Here is a 20,037-nt window from a genome sequence, read left to right as displayed (position 1 = left end):
AGATTCACCAGGATGTTACCTGGGCTGGAGCGCTTCAGCTATGAAGAGAGACTGGACAGGCTGGGGTTGTTTTCCTTAGAGCAGGGAAGGCTGAGGGGGGACCTGATTGAGGTGTACAAAATTATGAGGGGCATAGATAGGGTAGATAGAAAGAAACTTTCCCCCTTAGCAGAGGGGTCAATAACCAGGGGGCATAGTTTCAAGGTAAGGGGCAGGAGGTTTAGCGGGGATTTGAGGAAAAACTTTTTCACCCAGAGGATGGTTGGAATCTGGAACTCACTGCCTGAAAGGATGGTAGAGGCAGGAACCCTCACAACATTCAAGAAGCATTTAGATGAGCACTTGAAACGCCATAGCATACAAGGCTACGGACCAAGTGCTGCAAAATGGGATTAGAATAGACAGGGCTTGATGGCCGGCACAGACACGATGGGCCGAAGGGCCTCTTTCTGTGCTGTATAACTCTAGGGGCTGGATTTTCATTCAGGAGTCTGGTAGGAGGTGGGACTACAACTTTCAGGGTTGTAGTCCCGCCTCCATCGAGATGTAGCCAATCCACGCGATTTTCACTTGATTGACCTTGTTGAGCCCGCCCAGCGGGCTCAGCAGGCCAATTAAGGGCCACCTGGCAACAGGTGATGTCACAGACTGAAATTTCATCTGTCAAGAGGTTTTGACAGATGAAATATCAGCGTTTCACAGCTGTTTGAAGCTGTCAAACACTGACAGTCTTACTTCTAACCTGAGTCCTTCTCCACAGACTCAGTTAGAAATCTCTCCTGCACAGAAAGCTGAAGGCTGTCACTTTTGACAGTTCGCAGCCATTCTGCTTTCTGTGCCGGTGAGATGAGGGACTCCCGAGACCTAAAGGAAGGAAGGCTGAAAAGGTAAGAAAAGGTAATTTAAACTTCTTTAAAAACTTTAGACACACCAAACACACTTACCTTTGCACTCATGCACACATCACTCACCTGAACACTGACATCTTGACCCCTCCAAGCCCTTCAACCCGACGGCCCGACTCCTCTAACTTGGCGTGGTTTGGAGCCGTCGGGAATCCCACAGTTCAACATCAAAAATAGGGATTAGGCTAAAAACTGCCTGTTAACTACCTGTTAACAGGCAGTTAATTGGCACTAATCCCTTCCCGCCTCGGGTAGGCTGGTCTCAGTGTGGGGCGGATACTCGCCTCCTTTGAAACTTGCATGGAGGCGGGTTGGGTGCGGGATGGGGTCGGGACCCCTGATTTAGGGATTTTAACCCCCAACACGCCTCCAATCCCGACTCTACGGCCCAATGAAAATCCAGCCCCATGACTCTATGAGAAACAGGCCATTCGGCCCAATAAGCCTGTGCCGGTGTTTATGCGCCACACAAGCCTCTTCCCACTCCTCCTTGGTCCCTTGAGCGAGGAGGCCCAATCTAGTCACCCATTTTTAAAATAAAATTTAACTCTCCGGGGTGTCCAAGCTGATTGCTTCGCCTCAACCCCACCTGTGAGGCCCACATGCATCCTGGTGACCTACGTTGGCTCCCGGTCTGACAACGCCTTCATTTTAAAATTCTCATCCTTGTTTTCAAATCTCTCCATGGCCTCAGCTCCTCCCTATCTCTGTTACTTCCTCCAGCCCCACAACCCTCCGAGATCTCTGCGCTTCTCTAATTCTGGCCTCTTGCACATCCCCAATTTTCTTCGCTCAATCATTGGCGGCCGCGCCTTCAGCTGCTTCGGCCCTAAGCTCTGGAATCCCCTCCCTGAACCTCGCCAGCTCTCTACTTCCCTCTCTCCTCCTTTAAGACACTTTAAAACCTACCTCTTTGGCCAAGCTTTTGGTCACCTGTCCTAATATCTCCTTCTGTGGCTCGGTGTCAAATTTTGTTTGGTAACGCTCCTGTGAAGCGCCTTGAGACGCTTTACTCTGTTAATGGTACTATATAAATGCAAGTTGTTGTTGTTGTGGAGGCTGGTATGCCTCCCCACTCACTCACCGTACAGTCCGTCACAACTACACTGGGTTCCCTTTCGGTTCCAGGAGTGGGAACTCCCGGTTTGGGGAGATCTCGTCCCAGACTGTGGCCCCTTGGAACCAGTTGCCTTGTAAGGAGCAGACAGAGATAACATAGAAACATAGAAGATAGGAGCAGGAGTAGGCCATTCGGCCCCTCGAGCCTGCTCCGCCATTCAATGAGATCATGGCTGATCATCCAAATTCAGTACCCTGTCCCTGCCTTCTCTCCATATCCCTTGATCCCTTTAGCCTTAAGAAATATATCCAACTCCTTCTTGAATATATTTAATGAATTGGCCTCTACTGCCTTCTTTGGTAGAGAATTCCACAGGTTCACCACTCTCTGGGTGAAGAAATTCCTCCTCATCTCTGTCCTAAATGGCTTACCCCTTATCCTTAGACTGTGACCCCTGGTTCTGGACTCCCCGACCATCGGGAACATCCTTCCAGCATCTAGTCTGTCTAGTCCTGTTAGAATTTTATAAGTTTCAATGAGATCCCCTCTCATTCTTCGAAACTCCAGCGAGTACAAGCCCAATCGACTCAATCTCATTTTAGTCCTTACAAGGTAGACGGGAATCTCCTAAAAACAGTGGGGACCTGGCACAACCCAGGAATTACAAGGCTTTTAAGCTATACTCACGTTCCAATGCGGTAGCGGGGGAATATGGCATTGTTGGAGGTGCTGTCTCTAGTCATCCATTTCATTGCTCCTTGCGTCTTTCCGGCCTATGGTCTTCCCACAGAACTCACACCTTCAGCACGAGAGATCAGCCTCGTGGCTTCTCTCTGCACTTCCGCCAATGCTTAAAACATCTCCCTTGCGTCTCGGTGACCAGAACTGGATGCAGTACTCCAGGTGCGGTCCGACCAGAGACCTGGACAGTTTGATCATGACCTCCTCTGACTTGTAGTCTACTGTTTAGGTTACATGGTTCAACATTCTGTTGGATTTGTTGATTGCTCCTTTGCAATGGTTGTGTTGTTCAGTGTTGAGGCTTCTAAACCCCCCAGGTCTCTTTCAACTTCACCCAAACCCATTTCAGCACCATTCATGGAGTATGTCCGTTGCCCATTTTTCCCTTCTGTGTACTGCATTTTATGCTTGTCTGTATTAAATTTCATCAGTCATTGTTGCACCCACCTACATATTTTGTCCAACACATTCCATAATTTCTAAGCTGCCTGCTCTGATTCCCTTATCTCTCGTAGTTTGGTATCAGCTGCAAACCTGACTAATTTGCTGTGGATTTCTGAGTCCAAGTAATTGATGTAAAATAGAAACAGTAGTAGTCCCAGCACTGATTCCCAGAGCACCCCATTCATTAATTCTACCCAGCTCAACAGAACTCCTTTAACAAGCGCCTGCTGTTATCTACCCTTTAGCCAATTTCACATCCTAACCCAAGATTTACCCTGAATCTCCGCAGCCTTGAGTTTCCGACACTACATGTGGGGGCGATTTTAACCCGACTCGCTCAGCAGAAACCCAGCGGGTGGGCGGTTAAAATTGCCCCAGGCTCTTACCTGTCCGAAAACCGCCATGATCGCAACATCAGCAATTTTAACCTGCTCTCCTGAGCAGGCAGCAAGGACACCCACCTGGAGCCAACGAGGTCCTTCTTTACATGCACATGTTGTGGCCCGATGGCATCATTGAGACCCGACTGTAATTTTAACTCCGGCCTGCGCTGGGACTCCACCTGGAGTTATAATCATTGCCCGTTTGGACTTAAGGTGCCAGTGAAACAACAGGCGGCTACTAGGCCCTAATGAGGCCGACAGACTTGAAGACTTGTGACCTTCAGGTGGCTTGACATTGCAGGAGGAACAGGCCACCTGTCTACCCTATAGGACAACAGTAGTGTGAGTCACAGGGAGCAGTGGAGCGCAGGGAAGAAATTAAAAGAATGTGAAAGGGTGGAAATGTACGGTTAAAAACCCCAAAAATAAAGATAAAGGCACTTCCAAACCTGGCTATTGTTGAAGAAATGCAAGGTAACCAGTTGGAAGTAGTTTGCATCATCTAGTTGCTTCGTTGCGATCATGCTCAATATACATTTACAGACTTCAGGTAAAACTGCACTCAAACCCAACAACAGAGTTGCCCCATGATAATGTTAATATAAATCTATGGGTCAGAAGGTTGTGGGTTCAGTGTCCCGCTCCAGGACTTGAGCACGCAATCCAGATTGACAGTCCAGCGTGCTACTGAGGGAGTGCTACATTGTTGGAGGTGCCGTCCTTCAGATCAGACATTGAACCTTTTTACGATCCTATGCAGAGCAGGGAATGATTCTGATGTGTGGGCCAACAGCCCTCCCTCAACAATACGGTGGCATAGTGGTTATGTTACTGAACTAATAATCCAGAAGACCTGGACTAATGATCTGAGGGACTATGAGTTCAACTCCCACCATGGCAGCTGGGAAATTTAAATTTAGTTAATTAAATAAATCTAAAATAAAAAGCTAGTATCAGTAATGGTGACCATGAAACTACTGGATTGTCGTAAAGGTTCACTAATGTCCTTTAGTGGAAGGAAATCTGCCACCCTTACTCGGTCTGGCCTATATGTGACTCCAGACCCACAGTAATGTGGTTTACTCTTAACTGCCCTCTGAAATGGCGTCTCACCACCACCTTCTCAAGGGCAATTAGGGATGGGCAATAAATGCCGGCCTTGTTGACGATGCCCACATCCCGAGAACGAATAAAAATAAATAAAACCATTTGTTGATTATGTTGCTGCTTGTGGACCATTACTGGTGTGGAATTCTGCCACCTTTGTCTCCATAGCAACAATCCCCCCATTTAAAAACAAAATGCAGTTAGATATTTCAATATGATACACCGCTAGGTATAAGCAAGTGTTATTATTTATAATAATCGCCATCAGGGAAAATGACTAACAAATGTGGCTGTGAAATGTGCCAATTATTAGGGATTCAGAATCGGAAAAGGTCAGTGCCAGGTTAACCAGGCATCCATTACCCACCTGTCAAAGCAGCTGTAAGGATGAACCGCCACTGATATATTTTAACAATATGAAAAAGAAGCCTGGCTCCTACTTCATGAAGAGAGGCTTCCCTATCAACGTGTGCCAAGTTCCGCCCAGCACTGGGTTTGCAAAGTGTAACAACTTGTATTTTCTCCGTCAGTAGTTTTCCGGGAAAAAATGTCGATAAAAGCCGTGGTAACATAGAGGATGTCTCGGTTTCTGCCAAGCCGTTCACGGTGGAACGAAGGCTCAGTTGACCTTTGCAAAAATTACAGAGAAAATAAAGCACGATAGGAACAGGCGTAGGCCATTCAGCCCCTCGAGCCTGTTCCGCCATTCAATTCGATCATTGCTGATCCGTATCTTAACTTCATCTGCCCGCTTTGGTTCCATTACCCTTAATACCCTTGCCCACAAAAATTTATCAATCTCAGTATTGAAATTTTCGATTGACCCCCAGCCTCAACAGCTTTTTGGGGGAGATAGTTTCAGATTTCCACTACCCTTTGTGTGAAGAAGTGCTTCCTGACATCACCCCTGAATGGCCTGGCTCTAATTTTAAGGTTTTGCCCCCTTGGTCTGGACTCCCCCCGCCCACCAGAGGAAATAGTTCCCTGTCTGAAAAGCCCAAGGGGGCAAAATTGGGTCGCGTCCCCTTTGGGGTCCTGCGGCACGTTGCGCCGCGGTACTGCAGGCCTTCCTCCCCCGATTAAAGGGGAGGGGCCTTGCGCAGCGCGACCCGGGGCCCAGCTGAGCCACTAGAGATCGGAGTGCCGGCAAAAGAGCCCGGCACTCAAGAGGAGTGCCGAGCTCACGGAGCGCAGCCAGCGCCCCATGGGGTGGGGGAGGGGGGCTTTACAGGAGGCCACGGACAGCAACGGGGGCAGGTGCTGGCAGGTGGCCAGCAACAAAAATGGCCTGAGGTGCAACGTCGTGGGGCGCTAACGGTTAGCACCGCCGCTAACCTCCCGCTGAATTTCGCGGGTGGCGTTAGCGGCGCCGCGCCCAGGCGCTAGTTGCTTTGCGCCCCATTAGCGCCCTCTGAGCACGCTAACAGGAGACGCAAATCAACCGAATTTCCCATCCCCCCCCAAGTTCCTTCAGTCTTTTCTCACAGCTCAGACCCTTGACTTTAGGCAGCAGCCTCGCCCCTTTCATCCACTCTCCCTTCAGCCTTCGAATGTCTCCCTTGTCCCTCAGTAACCAGACTGGACGTGGGACTCAAGTTGCGGTCTGACTTGGAGCACCATATAATTTGATCACAACTTCCTTTGGCCTACGTTCTACTGTCTTGGCTATGTCGTTCAGAATTCTATTGCCTTTGTTGACTGCAGTGGTTTGGACATTCTTGGTCTCTGTGCTGAGTTAGCTGACATCGGTTGAGTCAGCATTTAGGCTCCAATTGGACTCATCACGCTTGGGTTTGAGAGGGTGTCAATCGTGGCTCTGTTGGCAGCTCTCTCGCCTCTGAGTCAGAAGGTTGTGGGTTCGAGTCCCGCTCCAGAGACTTGTGCACCAAATCTAGGCCGGCACTCCCAGTACAGTGCGGAGGGAGTGCTGCGCCGTCGGAGGTGCCGTCTTTCGGATGAGACGTTAAACTGAGGCCCCCATCTGACCTCTCGGGTGGATGCAGAAAATCCCGCGGCGCTATTTCGAAGAAGATCAGGGAGTTCTCCCTGGTGTCCTGGCTAATATTTATCCCTCAAACAACATCACTACGACAAAAAGAAAATACTGCAGGTGGTGTGTGGGTCAGCCTCACCACTGACTTATGAGTGGTTCGAATCGCTCCCACTCCCTTGATTCTAGACAAAAGTGCAGCAGACAACTGGTTTTGGTGCAAGAAACTTTGGCCTAGAAATTCACTAGCCTTAGCGCCGCTTTTGAGGCGCTAGAGGGCCTAGCGCCAGAGTTATGGCCAGTTGAAAAATTCCCTGGGGCCCTAAAGCGGCGTTGCACCGGTAGCGCTGCGCCGGCACCGATGATGTCATCGGTGTGCGCAGTGTCCCGGTTGCCATGCCGACGGGCCCCAGCGCCAAAATTCAGTTGCGGCCGCCTCGCCCGTGGCAGCCGCAACTAAGACTCTGGCAACAGAGTCTTACACGACTTTGCGCCGGCGCATTAAAGGCCCCGCGGCAGCCGGCCGCTTTCCCGCCGGCCGCCTGCCAGCAGCTCCCTCCCCGGACTTCTCCCCCCCCCCCCCCGGAACAGATGCAAGCCCGGCACTTGTCCGAGGTGCCGGGCTCATTTTTGAAGAGATTTGCGCGGGCCGCGGCCGGGTGCAGGCAGCTCCTCCTTAACGGAAGGAGGAGGCCTGCACTTCCCGAGCCTGCCGCACCGCAGCGGGCACCGCAGCGCCGGAATAGCGCCGCAATGCGGCGCATTGCGCCAGTTTTCAGGCGCTAAAACCCTTCAGTAGCGCCGGCAGCCGTTTGGGCGCGGCGCTACTGAATTTTTGGCGCGCGCAAAGGGACTTAGCGCCGGCGCTAACTTCCGGCGCTAAAGCCCTGGCGCAGCGCAAACTCAATTTCTAGGCCTTTGATCTTTATTCAAGAAAGAAAATACAACATAACAATCTTATACTCTAATAAAAATGGGAAACATTTTAATACATACGAGGGAAATAGAGTAGAAAATACCTCACCCCTCCCAATCCCACTTCCTCGCTAAGTTGAACTCTAGAGGACCAGGGATAATGCTCACCAAACGAATCCTTGACAGTTGAGCTGGTTCGCAGTTTCGGGGTTCGCTGGATGTGTTGGTCGGTGTCTGCCGTACCCCGGACGCGGTAGAGGACTTTGACTGCTGGTCAGTCTTCGCGGGTCCGCTGATGCGGTAGGGTGCGTTTTGGATTTATGGGGTGAGTACCCACTTTTTTTCTGTAGAGATAGGGTTTAGAGTTCCTTTTAAGTAAAAATCTTACCCGGGGGTAAGTCAGGAATAGATTGTAGAGTGGAAAACTTTCGAACCTTCGGTTTTCTCCTGAGTTTTTCTTTGGTCGCGGTGGCTCGATATTACCAGGTTGGTTGGTGGTAATATTTTGTTGGTAGTTTCATAAGACTCTTGTTGCCGCGATGTGTCCGATGATGTCCTGGGTCACTGAAGCTGTTGAACTTGGGTGTATGGTAGAATGCTGTCCCGTCTCGATGCTCCGGTTTCTTCTTGTGTATTGCTTCTAGAGAGAGCTGTCTTCTTGAGAAAACAGGCCTTCAATTATACTTTGAGGGGCCTTCTAATCTGCACGCCAAATCAGTCCTGATTTATTGTTTGATTTGGGCGGGCTCGTTAATGGTAACTTGATTAGAAATGTGTAAAATGGTTTCGGGATGCTGCACTGATTATTCAATGAGCTGTTGAGCTCCTAGTTAATTGTCAGAGCTATACTCAGGTTTTGAGTCTCCTGTCTGAGCCCGAGATTTCTATGTAGGTTGGCGAGGTGATTTGTATTATGCATGTTTTGGATGGGTCCTGTGTTTTGGGTGGGGGCTGCTCCTCCGTGGGTCGACTGTTAGGATGTTAATGTCTGATAGGGGCTGAGTGAGGTTACACAGTTCCCCAGACAATTTGATTTACTCCAATACCCAAACTGTCTTTACAGAGGTTGATCCCATTCCCTGTTGCAGCCTTTTCTCCCTTTACAGGCCCAACATGCCTTTTAAAATGCCAAAATCTTGGTTTCCGACCTTGAATCTCCCTCTGTTAGGCCCAATGCGTATTTTATCATCCTGAAGCTTGTTAGAAAGAGTCCAAAGTCATTTTCCTTAGGGTTTTCTTCTAGCTTTGGGGGATCTGTGAATTTTGAGAATCTTACAGCTGGAAATCTGAAATAAAAACAGAAAATGCTGGAGATACTCAGCAGGTCAGGCAGCATCTGTGAAGAGAGAAACAGAGTTCACGTTTCAGGTCGATGACCTTTCGTCAGAACTGGAAAAAGGCAGGAAATGGAACAGATTTTAAAGCAAGTTAACTCTGTTTCTCTCTTCACAGATGCTGCCTGACCTGCTGAGTGTCTCCAGCATTTTCTGATAACATCACTAAGACATATTAGCTGGTCAATATCTCATTGCTAGCTGTGGGAGCTTGCTGTGCGCAAATTGGCTTACAACAGTGACTACACTTCAAAAAGTACTTAATTGGCTGTAAAGCGCTTTGGGACGTCCTGAGGTTGTGAATGACGCTATACAAATGCAAATCTTTCATATACGCCCAGTAAAATATTCAACGAATTCGCCTTTCTTAAAAATTTCAACATGCTGCTGTATAAAGGCAATCTCTTACACAACCTATGTTTTGTGCTATATTTATTGATTAGTGAGACATGAATAATAAACACTGTTTATGTTCAGTTAATGGAGGCAGCAGGATTTCTTTTGAATCAGTACCGTAACACTTTGCCATTCAAGAAATTTGTTGATGTAGACTTTTTGAGGATTGTCCTCCGAATGACCCTCCTGATTTGGCACTTTGCCATCTCCTTTTACATTATCTCTTCATAATTGAGTCCCATGGGGACGATATGATCCATTTTTTCTGCGCTTGGTCTCGTTAAAGTTTTCTAAAAGGAGACAAGGCTATAAATAGCTCCCACCCTCTGGCTAAATCGTATCCATGATCTCATCACCTGGTCCACGACAGTGCATCATGGGCAAATATTGCCCAACCACCTTTATAAATAAAAGCTGTTATCGATGCTGGCACCATGAACGCCCCCTGGAAGCAAAATAATCTCGTTTCAGCGCCTACTTTGAGCCGGTAAGCTACCAGACGACTCGCGTTGCGAGCTGACAAGAGGCGAGTAATGGTTAGTGCTGGCTCTATATTGTGTGGAAAATGGAAGACAAGAAAGTGCTCACTGTGCCTGTCCCATTGGAGGCAGTGTAACACTCTGCGACATGTGTGTACATTTTCTTTCAAATCCTATACACCTTTTAATCTCAGTCCCAAATTCATCCGCTTCTGTTTCCCGCCTCAACATATTTTTTTTCCCCCCCCACATTGAACATATTTTTAGGAGAATTCATTTTAAGCGAGTTGTTATGATCTGGAATATGCTGCATGAAAAAAGGGCAGTGAAAGCAGATTCAGTCGTAACTTTCAAAAAGGAATTGGATAAATACTGAAAAAGGAAAAATTTGCAGGGCTACGGGGAACGTGCGGGGGGAGTGGGACTACTTGGATCGCTCTTTCAGAGAGCCGGCACCGGCACAATGGGCCGAATGGCATCCTTCGGTGCTGTGTGATTCCACGTTCTTTCCTTGAAAGATGACGGGGGTTGGGGGGTGAAGCTATTGTTTCACTATCTTACTTAAATCCTCTTTCATTTCTTGCAGATCCTCTTGCAGGCGGGGTATTGGGGCCCCTACCGGATCTTCATAATTGACCAACTCGTCCTTTAGACTATCTGGCACATCTTAGTTTTATCTCCTCCCTTGAATGTACAAACACCAATCTGGTGTGTCGAATTGTCACAGGGATCTTTGGCGTAAAGCAGAAGTTAGGCATTGTGACTGCACATACAAGGTTACTATATTGGTACTCAGTCTCTGTGGTGGCTATACAATACTCCCCTTTGCCTCTATATCCCGAGCAGGTGTGATGGTGATCAACATGTGATAATTCCAACACACCCCTCTGTTTTATTATAGCCGCACTCATCCTTAGGGCCTTCTCCTACCAGATGTGGGCATATCGTAAGTGTGCCTTTCCCGTGGCATCCGTTTAGGGAGACTCCTTTCATAGTACCATTCTTCCTGATGGCATAGGTATCAATTGGATAGTATTGGAGGTATGTCTCACCCTCACTATGCCTATGTTTGTTACCTGGTGCTGTGGGTATGGAGTCATGTCTAGTCCCACCACTGGTATCAGGAGTACCATGCCTATCATTGCTGTCACTTCTGCTTTACATTTTTGTATCACTGGATATACTCTGGTCATCCCTTTGAGGGTACAAGCACTCAGAGGGCCTGGATTATGGTTCAGGCGATAGAGCTGTGTGCTGTTAATCCAGTCTGGTACCTCGCCTCGCTGTATCTGTGCCAGATTATGTTTTAACTGTCCGGTGATCCATTGGCCATAGGCATGACACAAACCTCTCCCTACCCCGTCTTTTGCCTGTTCCTCATCTCTATATTTTAGTTTGTTGATAATGCTAGCATGGTCCTCTATAACCTTGATTCCCTCGAGTAATTTCTATCGTATGTCCGCCCAACTCTGATCCTTGTCGAACCAAACCAGTTTCCTTCTCTAAAATCTGTTGTATTTCCTTTTGTCGTTGTTCCACACTACTTTGGACTCCTTGTATATCTAGGGCATTAATGAATGATGTCCCTGTGTTTATTCCCGTGAGTGTATCTGTTCCTAAGCTCCTCTTAATCCTTTGGTGGAATGCAGCATGTCCCCTAAAATTAGTAGCCCCTGTCGCATCAGCAGCTTGGTTAATTACATTCTTTATCATATATGCTTACAATTCTCTAGTTTTAGTAAACCTTTCACAATATCCTGGCCATTGTAACATAGTTAAGTTCATTAGTATCGGTACAATTTCGTGTCTCACGTTACCATACAATTGTTCTCCCTCAGTAAATAACACCAGTCCATTTTCAGGTCCAGGCATCAATTTCGGACACCTTCGTTCTTCAGGTGTCATTGTGATTAGGGGTGTTGTTGGTTCTAGGGTTAATCCTTGTGGTGTGATCCTTGTTGTTGTCGGTTGAGGTGTTGTAATGCCGTGTAATGTGGGATGTCCCTTCGCTTATTTCATGATGCATACGATTCCCAACAGTAATCCCACCTTCATGGTGAAGTTTCCCTGTAAATTAAGCAGAAGCCTGGTCATCACCAGAGGTTAGTTTATCTCCGGTGTTTATTCCATTGTTCCTGTGGGATTTAAGATCAGATGGGTTATTGTTGTACCGTTTTAATTGGGTCCAATGTTTCCATCTACCCTTTCCCCTCATATCTATACATGCGCACGTATCGCTGGTCATGATAACCTCAAATGGTCCAGTTCATCTAGGTGAGAATCCCGATCTCTCTGGCAATATTTTAACAAATACCTGCTCACCCACCTTGGGTAGGGGCTCCGAGGCCCCCTGCTTTTGTGTATTTTTATCTCTGATGTCTTGTTGTTCTTTAACTTCTTGTTTGAGCTCTTTCAATTGATTATCCAATGTTTGTACGTATTTCCTAATTTTATCTTTTAAGGGTCCTAGTCCCTCGCTACCAGATGCTACTCCTTATGGCACACATTGCTTGTCCAGTCATGAGTTCATATGGTGTCAGTCCGGTCACCCTGTTTGGGGTGGCTCTCAGCCTCATCAGGATACACGGAAGGACATCCACCCATCCCTGTCCGGTTTCGGCTATGGCCTTGCTTAAGGCTGTTTTCAGGGTTCTGTTCATTCGCTCTACCATGCCTGAGCTTTGCGGATGATAGGGGATATGGAACTTATGTCTTACTCCTAGTAGCATACAAGCTTCTTTCATTACCTTTCCTGTAAAGTGGGTACCTTGATCTGAATCTATTTGCAACAGGACCTCACATCTCGGTATCACGTCGTATGCAAATATTCGGGCCACAGTCTGAGCACTACAGTCTCTGGTAGGGAATGCTTCCACCCGCCTTGTAAACTGGTCTATGATCACTTAGCAGTATTTCTTCCCTCTACTGTTAGGTAGGGGTCCAGTAAAGTCTATCTGGAGGTTTTCCCAGGGGCCCTTGGGTCGTGGCTGGTGGGCCATTCTAACCTTTATGGGCCTACCTGGGTTGTGTTGTCCACAGATGATGCAGCGTCTGCAGTATCTTGCCACATCTTGTCCCATTCCACTCCATCACCAATTTATACTTAGCCTACCTATCATGCTATTCCGCCCCCCATGGTCTGGCTCATGGTATATTTTCAACAAATTCCCCTGAATACAGCGAGGGGCTACCACCCTATGATCCTTTTTCCATATTCCATCTCTACCTCTGGCTGTGCCTCTTTTTGTCCACTGCTCCTGCTCCTCCAATTCGGCCTCCTCTTGGATTCTTTTAATGTTCACTTCCTCTGCTGTTATTCTACCTGCTGCTACTGGTGTAGGCATCTCTGTGTCCGCTGCTGCTCTTGCTGCCTGATCAGCTAGCATATTTCCTTTTTGTTGCTCGCTCATTATCTTACGATGTGCCTTTATTTTAATCACTGCTACCTCTTCTGTTCCTTTTACCGCTTCTACTAGGTCTCTCACTACCTCCTCATGCTGTATTTGTCCTCCTCCGGAGGTTACATATCCTCTCCTATTCCACGCTATCATATAATGATGTACTACCCCAAACGCATATCTATTGTCTGTGTACATATTTACTCATTTTCCCTTTGCTAATTTCAATGCTTCCGTGAGAGCCGCTAATTCTGCTACCTGCGCTGAGGTTCCTCCTTCAAGCCCTCCTTTTGCAACTGTTTCTCCGTTCTCGGATACTACTGCCCAACCAGTGTGTGGCACCCCATTTATATATCGGCGAGATCCGTCAACATAAAAGGTGTTTTCGGGATTTTCAAGGGGCGATTCTGATACAGTTCCTCTGACCTCTTCTTCGATTACTAACTGACACTCGTGTGCCTCACTCTCTGATAGCATTCCCTCTGCGGGGTTGACTCTATGTTCCCTTATAATCTGGATTGATCTGTCCTTGGGTATCAATACTGCTTCCCAAGCTGCCCTCCTTCTGTCTGATACAGCCTTCATTTTGCCTGTGTTTAGCAGGTCCACCACTGTGTGTTGCGTGTGTAATATGGCTGTCCTGACATAGTGACGGGCTCGCATATCCGCACTGCCCATGCGGCGCAGTCGAGGGCTGCCACGCGTCTCGCCATTCCTTTAGCCACGGGGGTTTGTTGGGTGGAGTACAGGAGAAGTTCTGATATCCGGCACCGACGGGACCGGCGTGTTGCCGATATATCAAAACTGCCGGACATACAAAGTTAACGTTGAAGCAAATCTCCGTATCTGACAACAAAAACTGTTGCACAGCAACAGCTTGTAAACACTCGGCCTGTACCTTGGAAGCGTCTTTGAAGCTATTGCTAAGCTACAGAGACGCTTTCCAGAGCCTGACTGTTAAAAGAATGCTAGGAGAAGAAAAAAAACCTAACCAAAACGGCTACTGATTTCTGCCGTTAGAGCGAGGTTTCCGGCCATACAACCTCCGGATAAACCAAAGTTTCCTGTAATAGGCAATTGGCCTCATATCTCCCCCGTACTCTTGGGTAACTACAGCATTATAGAAGTTCCCGTCTATACTATAATATATATGGAATGGTTTGACTAGATTTGGCAATCCTAGTGCGGGTGCGGACGTTAGGGCTGCTTTTAATTTTGCATAAGCCTCGTCCTGCTCCGATTCCCATTCTATCTTATCAGTGGCGAGTGTCCCCCCTTTAACTAATCGTTGAATCGGCTCTGCTTTCCCTGCAAAGTCTGATATAAAATTCCTGCAGTCGTTAAATAGTCCCAACACTTTCCTCACTCCCCGGACGGTCACTGGCCTTGGCATGTCTATTACGGCTGCCTTTCATTCCTGTCGGAGTGCCTTATACCCTGGCTAATCTCGGGCCCCAGATACTTCACTTTAGACAGTCCAATTTAAAGCCAGCCTTCTTAAGTGTCTGGAGGGTGGCTAGTAATGCCCCCATGTGTCCTTTGGCATCCTCTGATGCAATCATTATGTCATCGACATATTGGAGTAGGGCGCTCTGGTACTTTAATAGGTCTAACTCGTCTAAGGCTTGACTCAGTCCACGGTGGAATATATTTGGACTATTGTGGAACCCCTGCGAGACCCTGGTCCATGTATACTGTCTATCCCTGACAGTAAAGGCAAATTTCCCTTTGTGATTCCTCTGCCAATGGTATGGACCAGAACCCGTTCGCTATATCCAAGACTAAATATTTTAAAGTCTGGTTTCAGACCATTAAATATCTTATTCAATGCGGTCTACACAAATTTACACCAACCAGAATTTCACCGTGGCCACAATAAAAGTCTGGTTTTAATAGGTTAATTAACCTCATAACTCCAATCCAATCCAGATCAATTTTTTTTTTTTTACCTAACCAGTTTCACTTGAAAAAGAAAGAAACCATAGCTTCATTTTCTTCCAGGCACATTGGCGACTGTGACTTCAAGGCTGAAGCTTATCTTTTGTAAAACAATGAACAAACTTAAAACAACACATGTTTGTCCATCATTCGAGACAAGTCTTCAAAGGGTTAAACAGCTTTTAGCTCTCTGTACAAAAGAGTGGGTGGAGCTAAAACAAACACAACAGACATTTTCTTTCAAAGACATTTTCTTTTCAAAGACAGAAAACTTCCACACTTTTAACACACACTTTCACACAAACTGAGATTCCAGCATTCCTTTTAAGATTCCTTTCACTCAGCAAATCCTGGATTTTACTTGTTTTGGACAGAAACTGATATCATCTGTGTCGATAAAACTTTAATTTTTTTCCTAATTCACTTTCTTAAATTACTGGTACTCGGGTACAATTTTGGCACCCGTTTTTGGTCCAAATTCGAGTACGTCTACTCAACTCATAATATGCGCGAGCCACTAAAATAATGGCCTTTTCTCCCTTTAATTTTATTTCTTTAGCCCACCGTTCTCTGCTTGGCCGGTGGGTCGTTCAGTTGCCAATCGTTTTTAACCATTATGGCAATTAATATTTTATTTTTGTCCGCTAAATAGCGTGTCAGAGACCCCACCGGTCCCCACTCGAGTTTTTCACTTCCCGTGGTTAATTGTTGTCAGCGGTACGTCCCTTACTTTACTCTCGCAGAGAGAGACTGTACTTGCAACAATTTTGTTCTGGCGAATTGTTGTCAGAGGTATGCTTAGCACTACTTGCAACTCGAATTGTCAGAGGTATGCTTTAGACTTTTTCTCCAAAGTTAACGCACTACTTGCAACTCATACCACGCCTATACTTCTGCGCGTTTCATCCTAACCCCAAGACCGCTTGACTTAGCGATTCAAACCTTTTAGTTCTTTGATTCCAAAGGGGGCGGTGGACCGAGACGGTGTTGCCTTGCCCTAACTGTACGTGGTGTTTAAAAGTACTCATGTTTTTGTCTCAGCTTCACTCGCCCGTGCCTCCTGTCCGTGTGGATCCTGTTCGTGACGCCAATTGTTGTGGAGTATTTTAAACCAACACTCGACACAAGGTTTTGGATCGATAGTCAATTTGTCTTTATTGCACCGGGGGGGGAACAGTCTGCTCTGTCAGACCTTTCCAAATTGGTACAGAAAATACTACATTTTTATACATTACAATAAGCATGGCCACCTCATGTTAAATTCATTCCTGCCACCTGATTGGATCTTGGCCCACATGCACCTTCACGGATTGGTTATGAATCTTAATATAAACATGTCTAAGCTGCCTCTTCAATCAATCACTCAAACTGCTGAATGCTAATTAAAAGATACCTTGGAATGTAACCTAGGTAATAAAGTTCTTACGGGCAGTTGAAATACTGGACACGCTGTCTCCATTTAATTGTTTTATATCTCTCCAAAAGTCAGCTATCTTTGACCGCATCGTTATGGATGTGGTCTTTTATGGTAGTCCCTGCCTTCCTTACACTATTCAGTGAAACTGCCAGCGATGTCAGTTTAACTCTTTCCCCACTGCACCTAGCTTTCTGTATATGTTATTAAATGTGGTACAGAACACAGAGTTTTACCACTGTGGGAGTACCTTCACCACAGGGACTGCAGCGGTTCAAGAAGGCGGCTCACCACCACCTTCTCAAGGGCAATTAGGGATGGGCAATAAATGCCGGCCTTGCCAGCGACGCCCACATCCCGTGAACGAATTAAAAAAAAACCCAAGGCTTTATGATCAAATGCTAAAAATGTACTTTTGACAAGTTTTATTTAAAAAAGTAACATTTTGGAACCTCGTCATTGAGATTCGGGCATCTCTGCTGAGCTGTTTTACCTGCTTTTTGATTTTGGTTCTTCATTTTGGGACCATATATGTTAAAAGTAACCATCTAAATATGAGTAACTTTGCTTCAGATTGTTTACTTACAGAATTCCACGGGGAAGCAAGTGGGCCTGAACAGTATTAGAGGAAACTAAGGAGGCTGAAGGCTGCAGCTGACAAAGTTCTCTGCTTTCTGGTTCAGTGGAGCTATCTCCTGCCTCGTGGGACTGATGCATGTGGGTGGAATAAGGGATGCTTCATTCTGCTTCGGAACAAAACGATCTCTTAACTTCCTGATGAATGTGCAGTGCAGGACAGGCCTATTAATACTCTGCTGCTCACAAGTACCTTTCCTGTGCAGCCATGTGATTTATTTTGTGGACTGGTAGCTGTACCTACGAACAGGTATTATCCACAATGCTCCACCACCACCCCTCCCACCTTACTTCAGCTTCCTCTCCTCCTGCTCTTGAAAGCGCTAACAGAGGCTTGCTGCCTTTGCCCCCCACCCACCCCCCCTCCAGCCCCCGCAGTACATCGCTCACAGGAGCATAGGACCAGGAGTAGGCCATTCAGCCCCTGGGGCCTGTTCCGCCATTCAGTTAGCTCATGGCCGATCTGTATCTTGGCTCCATCTACCCGCCGTTGCTCCATATCCCTTACCCAACAAAATTCTGCCTAGACACAAAAGCCATCAAGGGGTATGGGGAGAGAGCGGGAATGTGGTATTGAGATAGAGGGTCAGCCATGATCATATTGAATGGTGGAGCAGGCTCAAAGGGCCGACTGGCCTACTCCTGCTCCTATTTTTCTATGTTTCTCAGGTCTTGAACGCTCCAATTGTCCCAGCATCCACAGACTTTTGGGGCGAGAGTTCCAGATTTCCACAACCCTTTGCATGAAAATTTCACTCCTAGACAGCCAGGTTCTAATTCTAAGATGAGGCCCCCTTGTTCTGGACTCTCCCCCCCCCCCCCCCCCCCCCCCAGGGGCAGTAGTTTCTCTGTATCAACCCTGACATGAATCTTGTCATTCATGTGAAAATGACTTATGAAATGATACTGGGCGGCCTGCTGGTGGCGCTGTCCAGGGAGAGTATAAATACTCGGGCATGGGCCCAGCTTGCTCAGGACATTCTTTAACAGGAACTAGTGAAGGACACAACTAGACCTCCATGTTGAAAAACAGTTGATTAAAGCCTTGTTTAATACTTAGACCAAGTGCCTAGTAGTTTTCTTACGTCAGACCCTATCGAATCCAAGTGGCCAATGCACCCAGACACCCAGCTATTTACCTGTGAGATACCCTGCTCTCACATGATGATCACACATGCGAACTTCTGCAGGAGGAGCCGCTGGTTGTCTGTTTCTAACCCGGGGGGAAGCCAGTGCCAGTTGTAACACCCGGACTGCCGCCCTGGTTGAGGTCAGTTAATCCAACACCGACCAGGTAAGGAAACCCAGGACCTTCTGGTCCCTGTGGCTCAGCTACGTTTTGGGGGCGAATGAGTCCTCTTCTATCGAATGGAAAAGAAAACGGGCGCGGTGTAAAATGGGCCTCCGATTCGCTATGACCCTGTTTATTGGTGAAGACCAATTTCAAACCTCCTACATCCCATAGACCCGTTCGCCCATCTCCCCTGTGCTTGCTGGTCAGGAAATGCCTCAATTTTAAAATTCTCATCTTTGTTTTCAAAAACCTCCATGGCCTCGCCCCCTCCCTAGCTGTGTAACCTTCTCAAGCCCTACAACCCTCTCTTGGTTATTCCCCGATTTTCATCGCCCCACCCTTGGCGGCCGTGCCCTCAGCCGCCTGGGCCCTAAGCTCTGGAATTCCCTCTCTAAACCTCTCCACCTCTCTCCTACTTGAAGACGCTCCTTGAAACCTACCTCTTTGACCAAGCTTTTGGTCACCTGCCCTAATATCCCCTTTATATGGCTCGGTGTCAAATTTTGTCTGATAATCGCTCCTGTGAAGCGCCTCGGGACATTCTACTATGTTAAAGGCGCTGTATAAATGCAAGTTGTTGTTGTTGTGCCAGTACCAGGCTCTGCTCAAGTGACAGACGGTGATCCTGGAAGCAGTGTTGGCCCTGGGAGAACAACACAGACATTCTTGGCACCTAGACTAGGCCTTTGGCAGCAGAAGCAGATGGAGGCCACGTGCCGGCAGAAGCCCCAAGGCCACACACAGGAGTCCCTCGTAGTCAGCCTCCACAAATATACCTTCCATTAGAAGCACGCTTTGGAGCAGTTTGGATGGATCTTGCAGGAGGCCATTATGATACAGGGAGTAAAGTCCAGGGAGCAGACCACATTATGCACAGTATAGATACTCACTATTACTACAAGAAACCCTTAATAAGAACATTCAGTCCACCGAAAGAGGTCCATTTTTCTCTCAATCCTCTTGTGAAGCACCTTGGGAAGTTTTGCTACATCAACGGGGTTATTTAAATGCAACTTGCTGTTACATACAAAATTGCCGGGCAGGTAAAGACCAGCTGATCCATCAAGCCTGCCCTCAACACCATGATGGCCTGAGCATCATAGCTACATTTGCCTCCCACCCCACCTACCCCCGCAGACCTGTAATTTCCTGGGAGAGGGAAAAAAAAAGAAAGAGGGGTTTTGCTGTTATTCTGCTGTAACTCTGGTGGAGGTCTGGTGGAACCCCGAGGAAAACAGCCGACACCTGGCTGGGCTGAATCTCAGCCGGTTCCAGGAGTTTCCTGCTGTTTTTGTAAGGAGTGGAACCACCCCATCTACCTCTTGCAAGGTGGAGCCAGGGAGGGAACTCCCTAACAACAACAACATGCATTTATATAGCACCTTTAACATAGTAAAATGTCCCAAGGCGCTTCACAGGAGCGATTATCAGACAAAATTTGACACCGAGCCATAAAAAGGGGATATTAGGGCAGGTGACCAAAAGCTTGGTCAAAGAGGTAGGTTTCAAGGAGCGTCTTCAAGTAGGAGAGAGGTGGAGAGGTTTAGAGAGGGAATTCCAGAGCTTAGGGCCTTGGCCGCCAATGGTGGAGCGATTAAAATCA

The 20,037-nt window shown here is 47.3% G+C and overlaps 1 protein-coding gene and 1 long non-coding RNA gene across 8 annotated transcripts in view; one reads left to right on the top strand and one right to left on the bottom strand.

Moving 5' to 3' along the window:
* The window catches only part of LOC147110339 (uncharacterized), a 35,514-nt gene extending 19,206 nt beyond the window's left edge, over positions 1-16,308 (bottom strand). Inside the window, exons 1-3 of one of the 7 annotated variants that reach the window (XR_015079902.1) lie at positions 16,033-16,308; positions 11,572-11,821; positions 7,714-8,831 (exon numbers count right to left, since the gene is read on the bottom strand). This is a non-coding gene — a long non-coding RNA (uncharacterized LOC147110339). Of the gene's footprint in view, positions 1-7,587; positions 8,832-11,566; positions 11,822-16,032 lie in introns of those variants that run through there. The other 6 variants (XR_015079903.1, XR_015079899.1, XR_015079904.1 and 3 more) reach the window with 6 other exon arrangements.
* The window catches only part of LOC147110338 (uncharacterized), a 56,764-nt gene continuing 46,374 nt past the window's right edge, over positions 9,648-20,037 (top strand). The window contains exons 1-2 of the mRNA XM_086000257.1: positions 9,648-9,762; positions 10,341-10,462. The gene's annotated coding sequence lies outside the window, so the exon portion shown is untranslated. The remainder of the gene's footprint in view (positions 9,763-10,340; positions 10,463-20,037) is intronic.

This window comes from Somniosus microcephalus, chromosome 11, assembly GCF_052327205.1.
Source record: "Somniosus microcephalus isolate GS21.2 chromosome 11, FLI_Smic_1.0, whole genome shotgun sequence".
Classification (NCBI taxonomy): Eukaryota; Metazoa; Chordata; class Chondrichthyes; order Squaliformes; family Somniosidae; genus Somniosus; species Somniosus microcephalus.
The sequence above is the reverse complement of the archived record's forward strand: the minus strand, read 5'-3'. Positions and strand labels throughout refer to the sequence as shown.